This window comes from Lactuca saligna, chromosome 3 (genome assembly GCF_052625555.1).
Source record: "Lactuca saligna cultivar CGN05327 chromosome 3, ASM5262555v1, whole genome shotgun sequence".
Lineage (NCBI taxonomy): Eukaryota > Viridiplantae > Streptophyta > Magnoliopsida > Asterales > Asteraceae > Lactuca > Lactuca saligna.
Window position 1 is genome coordinate 2,661,165 of NC_136419.1, and position 6,827 is coordinate 2,667,991.

General features: G+C 31.1%; 1 pseudogene across 1 annotated transcript; it reads right to left on the reverse strand.

Annotated features, from left to right (window-relative positions):
• Positions 1-1,561: 1,561 nt before the first annotated feature.
• LOC145033861 (imidazole glycerol phosphate synthase hisHF, chloroplastic-like) lies at positions 1,562-4,382 on the reverse strand (annotated as a pseudogene). The gene is made up of 12 exons (XR_013677751.1): positions 4,008-4,382; positions 3,853-3,935; positions 3,676-3,770; positions 3,504-3,596; positions 3,260-3,429; positions 3,060-3,174; positions 2,870-2,925; positions 2,584-2,786; positions 2,340-2,427; positions 2,137-2,242; positions 1,911-2,068; positions 1,562-1,827 (listed from the first exon to the last, which is right to left on the reverse strand). The product of XR_013677751.1 is annotated as an imidazole glycerol phosphate synthase hisHF, chloroplastic-like (transcript).
• Positions 4,383-6,827: the final 2,445 nt, after the last annotated feature.

Below are 6,827 nucleotides of genomic sequence, written 5' to 3' on the forward strand. Positions count from 1 at the left end.
CCCCCCTCTCTCCTATTTTTACCGGCGGTGAAGTACCGGTGGTAAGATTTCATTGTTGGTAAAAGTTTGAATTTTCCTTACCACTATATATACAAATCAAAACCTATTCACTCAAACTCATATTATTTCTTTTATATATTTACATACCTTTTGTAAAAATAAAAAAATTAAAAAAAATAAAAAAAGAAAAAAAATCCTCTCATAAAAACGGAAAACCCACTAGAAAATTGTAAGTTGTTGTTAACCGTTGGTCAAGGTGTTGTGAAATCATAGGAAATGGTTATGGATACGGTACAAGAAGAAGAAGAGGAAATCCAACCTAGAACGCAAAAGATGTTTCTCAAAGATCGTTGGGATGCAAACATCCGTCTAATGACACATTACTTCAATGAAAATTATGGTTATAGGGAACACCAGTACGTCGATTCCGACTGGCAAAACATTTATTTCTTCGTATAGTTGGTAACGTTACTAACATTTCTGAATATATATTTGACAACGTCGAGATGCAAGAGATGCGGATGAGTTTTCAAAAATACAAAAATGTCCAGTTGCGTTTCGTCAATCAGCTTACGGCTTTGTTTCTAATTCATGGGACAAATATTTTCAAAATGTATGAGCGAGTAGCGAAGGACAGTTTGGATGTTTGGATTCTCTTCGTTGGGTTTGGAGTAGTTGTCCTAATGCATGGCAAGGGCAATTTACATGCGGTGATAAAGGTTACGCCACAGTCATACTTAAAGTTGTTGCATCACGAGATCTTTGGATTTGGCATGTTTTTTTTGGTACTCCCGGCTCAAACAACGATATTAATGTCTTAGACATATCATCCATATTCGATGAGTTTTGTGATAGGTTCACACCTAACTGTCCATTTCAAGTGAATGGAACGACGTACAATTATGGGTATTATCCTGTTGATGGTATATACTATGAATTTGTTGTTTTTGTGAAAACACTAAAGTATAAAACGTACCAAGAAAATGCTAGGAAGGATGTCGAACGAGCATTTAGAGTCCTCAACAAGCGTTGGCGCATACTACAACATTCGGCTCATCCTCAAAGTGTAGAAAAGCTCGCTTGTATTATGTATGTTTATCATTTTATATAATATGGTTTTGGAAGACGAGCATAAAATAATTTGTTTGTTTCAACCAAATAACAATACATCTTCCAATGCACCAACACCGTTTGGTTTCATCCCATGACATGCAAAAAGAGGCTATTCGTGACAATCAAAAACACAACAAGCTTCGCAACGATTTAGCAAAACACATATAAGGAGTTAATGAAATTGATTTAAATAAGTTAAATGACAACGATATGTGTGAATATTTGGACAAAAGTATTTATGTAATTATTTGATTTTTAAATTAAAAAAAAAAAAAAAAAAAAAAAAAAATTGATAGGTAAACATCACCACATCATACGTGGTATGTAAAAAATATAAAAACTACAAAAACTTAAATGGTGCTTAATTATGTAGAACCTTTTTAACATTGACAAAAATTATACCACATCCATTAGCCTTAGAAGTTTCTTTTAAACAGCTGGATTCATATTGAAAAAGTTACCTCTGTTGAAAATTTTTACTTTGTGAAACATAGTTTTAATAAATCTTTTAAATCTATCTAGAATATTTTAACAAACACATTTTCAAACAATATCACAAAACTACAGCAACAAAAGTTACAAAAGCTAATCAAGAAATTAAAGAAAATAAGTTGCAATATTTGTTTGACATAAAATATTTTATTGCGGCGAGTTGTTGACACATGGCTATATCCTAACTTCAATCCCTTGCTCTTTTACCGATTGAATCGGTACCTGCAAACAAATTAAATTTATTATTATTATTATATGAATAAATAAATATTAAATATTAAAATAATTAATAATTGGAAGAATACCTGTTTCCTATGAAAAATGCCTGCAGCAAGAGCATTTGTCTTTTCAAAAACATCTGAGAAATGCTGAGCGGCTCCTGCACCACTACTTGCAATCACTGGAATGCTCACCGCATCCGAGATTAGTTTTATCAGATCGATATCAAATCCTTTTCCTTGACCTATTAAAAATAAAAACATTCAAAAACTATTTTTTTAATTAAAAATAGAAAAATATTTGATTAGTTACCATCACAATCGATACAGTTGAGCAAAATTTCAGCAGCTCCCAATTCTTCAACAGCTTTGGCAAGCTCATATGCTCCAATTGGACGACCCTCTCTACCACCATTCACCTGTTAATTAATAAATAAAAATAATATATACATATATATATATTTTTTTTCGGTAAAAGTATTATTTGGTGCAGTTACGTCAACAACAAACACTTACAGTGCACTGATACCAGGCATACTCCAAGAGGGAACATATGTACCTGCAACATTGGCAAATCGCCAAGAGGGAAATTACGAAACCCAGTAATATTCAAAAAGCTAACCAATTCCATTCCAATCTATCAAACAAACAGGACCTAAGACATAATATGTAAATGTAATATATAAGAAAGAGACAGACAGTAATTAAGTACCTCATCAGCCCCATCTACATAATACTGTCCACTGGCTATGATTTTTACAAAAAGCTTTTTTTTTTTTTTTTTTTTTTAAATTTGGCTATGATTTTTATATTATTAAAATCCACCTCGTTATCTTTTGTCTGCTCTCTCACATCATACTGATCTCCTTTAGTCGCAACCAAATCACCCTTATCATTTGTTCTCACATCAAGACAAGCAATCACCCTCTTTGCAAGCTTTGTAGCCTTCCTTTCCAATGGCTTCTGGCTTCACATTAGGGCATTAGATTGTTAAATATATGTACAAGACACGTATCAAATTCAATATTCAAATGCTCAAAGGTTACCTTAGTCACACAAGAATCTGGTAACAAGAACTTCCGTAGGATCCAAAGACCAACATCTGATAATTTTTTAATGTACATCATAAAAAGTAAAAATTACCCTAAAAAACAAAAAAAATATATATATATATATATATATATATATATATATATATATATATATATATATATATATATATATATTTTAACATGCCTCCACTTTTTTCAGGGTGAAATTGAACTGCATGCACATTTCCCCTCCTAACAGAAGATATGAAGTCAATTCCATAGTTGCAGGTGGATGAAACCCACTCTTTATTTTCTTCTGACTGTTGTGTTGTGTTGTGTTGTATAAAACACAAGGTCAGGGGTATAATTGGTATTTGCTTTAAAAAAAAAGACAAGGAAACATACCGGTACAGCACGATAAGAATGGACAAAATATACATGTTGGTTTGCAATATCATCTAAAATAAGTGAATCTTTTTTAATTTGCAAAGCATTCCAGCCAATATGAGGCACTCTACAACCATTGAAAGAATCAAAACGTCCAACCACCCCAGGAATCAAACCAAGACCTCTCACTGAAAACACCGAACAATAAATCACTGATTCAGTTAACAAAAATTATTTTAAGCTACAAGTTACAACTACTCACCTGACCCGTTTTCTTCACTTGACTCAAAAAGTAGCTGCAGACCAAGACAAATGCCTAAAAATGGCCGATCAAGTGCAAAGTGCTTCAGCCATCCTAAAACAACCAAAATGAAATTGAAATTTTGTTTGTTAATGGATGAAACAACATTGTAAATATGATGTGTAAAAGTTACCCGTTGTTGTTTAAGACGTCCATCATCGCAGCAAATGCTCCAACCCCAGGTACAATAAGGCGTTTTGCATTCAGAATGTCCTCCGGTGTTTCAACCTGGACAGTATATATACATATTATGGCGTTGTTGTTTATTGTTCATATTCACCATTGCAGAAAGAAGCTCAGAAGAACTTACATCTTTGATATCGAGACCGAGATAACGGATTGCATTTCTAATACTTTGAACATTGCCGGCACCATAATCAAGCAGAGTCACGGCTACACATGCAAGGTAATAAATAGTATTAAAAATGGAAATGATATGTAAAACAGATAGAGTGTAGAGAGAACCAGAATCGTCGCCTCCAACAGCGGAAGCGCGGACAGAGAACTTTAGTGGAGATTTGAAAGTGATGTTATTTCTATGCAATTTAAGTGGCGGCCTCCTCCATGAACTCGTTGAACCAGAAATGGTGGTGAGCTGCCAAGAACCGAGCCTCGCCGCCTCCATTTTTCCCCTTCCAAATGCTCCGTGCTTCAATTCAAGTCGGGAAAACGAACCAGAAAGAAAATGGAATACGAATGAAAGCGAAGAAACCACAAACATACGGTGGGCTGCGACGGTATCCGGCCGGTAGCTTCAGGGGAGATAACGGCGGCGAGCAGGGGAGGAGTCGAAGGAATCGCCCCGGAAGAGCCAACGATTGACGAGAATGGAGCGTCTGTGCTGTGTGAAACGTGTATAAGGTTTTATCAGGGGTTTGCTATAATTACCCCTCCCTTTTCCAATTCCACCTCGATTTCATTTTTTTCTTTTGTTGTTTTTTTTATTTTTATTTTTTTCTGATTTTTTTTAATTTTATTATTATTATTATTATTATTATTATTATTATTATTATATAAACTTCGAACAAAATTTTATAATTCGGACAACATTATAAAATTCGAAGAGATATATAAAATCGGTTTTTAATTATTTTTTATTATATATTATTATTATTATTACTATTATTGTAAATTTCGAACAACATTTTATAAATCGGATGACATTATAAATTCGAACGACTGTATAAAAACGGTTTTTAATTTTTTTTATTTTATATTTTATAAATCGGTTTTTAAAATCGGATGACAAGATAAATTTGAATGAAATTTTAAAATTCGTACAACGTTATAAATGTTGACGACATAATAAAATTCGAAATACTATATAAAACGGAATAAAATCAAAGTTTGTCTTTATTTATCACAGATATATTAATTGGTTAGTTGTTATATTTGTGTGGTGCGTTATGCGGATTGAAAACAAACTTTACTTTTGTTTCATTTTATATGTCGTTCAAATTTTATAATGTTGTCCGAATTTTATATGTTTATCAAAATTTATAATAATAATAATAATAATAATAATAATAATAATAATAATAATAATATTATTATTATTATTATTATAACACAATCATTTATTAGGTTTAAGGTATTTTCCGCAATTTCTCAAAACTGTGAAATAATTTGTGTTTTATTATAAAATACGAATTTAAATTAAATGACATTAGTAATGGAGATTGTAGAGTTTTATTTCAAGTAAGCTAAAAACAATCAAACTTTACAATACACTAGTTGTGTGTCGGCGCAAAGCGGCGGCGACAAATAGTTTCCGGGCACGGATTAACATATTTCGATAAATAGTTCTATTACAGCTATCAGATGAAACCATAAAAAACTTTAAGTATAACCAAGTTACAATATTGATAATTTTTTTTTTTTCGTTTTTACAACCCTCAAACGTTGACAAATTCATTTATGTGTCACTTCCTTGTAAATTGCAAGTAATTACTTATTCATAATGTTAACTTCTAATAATCATAACATGTTAATCTGTTTTAGAACTTTGATCGGTTTGTTGGGTTGTAGGGTTATAATAATTCAATCAAATTTTTTTCAATCTATTTTAAGTTGTGTTTTATAGTCCTAAAACCATTTTAATTTATATATTTAACACAAATGTTTATCCATTGATTTGTTTATTATAACATTTTACTTTTATTTTTTAACAAGATTTTAGATAGGATCATTAAAATCCTAGATGTTTGTTAAAAATCAATTAAAATAGAATCCAACAATAAAAAAAATTGGTAAAATATAAAGATGTTTTACTTTGTTTTTGTGTTAAAAAAAGATTCTTACCATATACCTTCTTAGACAGATGACAAAATTTCACATAAAAATCCAAAACCATCTCCAACCTTAACAAAACGAGGAATGCAACCGTTGAGAAATGCCAATATGATTATATATGATTATGAATGGATTATAAAAATCCACAATTTTAAAATAGCAATGCAATAATAGATTGAATATAACCTTCAACAAATAGGGTCATTATTAGTTACCGAGAACAAAATAGAGACGACCTCTAACATAGAGACTCATGGTTGATTACCAAGATGACCATATACTACCATGATGGATTTAGCACTCCTGATGGTGGTGTTAAATACTCGATTCTACAAAAAAAAAAAAAAAAAAAAAAAAAAAAAAAAAAAAAATCGACATGTTGACATGCTTGACAATTGAGGATGCATCTAAATCCCTAAAATCGTGGTTCAAAGGAAAAAAAAATTACAGAGAGAAATGGAATTGAGGATTACCATGGTGGCGTTTAATAATTTGATATGGATGTGGAGAAGATGGATCACATTATCATTAGCATCGAGACCCAAAACTACCATTATTTCCATTGTGGGCACATTATTTTAACATGAAATCCAATTAGGTCTATAGTAAGAAAAAAAAGAGAAACATTTAGAGAGCCATAAAATATTTTATTATGTGTCCATATGTCTTGGAACATTGTAAACAGAGAATATGAGATTTTAGGATTCAAAATTTGAAATTGAAATGGCTAGATAAACTGAGTGTGAGTTTTAATGGGGGAAGGTCAAAGATAACAACACATGATTGGGTGAATAAATAAGAAAAGTCATTTAATTGATGGAAGAGTATCATTTGATTATTTATGAAGCATTAATGTTTAATGTGGTTAGTTTCTGAAACAGAAATGTAGTGTATTGAATGGTAAGCATAAGTTGTTTGTTCATGATGTAATAAGAGTGGTACCTTTTAAATTTCAATAAATATCTAAAATGTTTTATATAATAGTAAAGATAA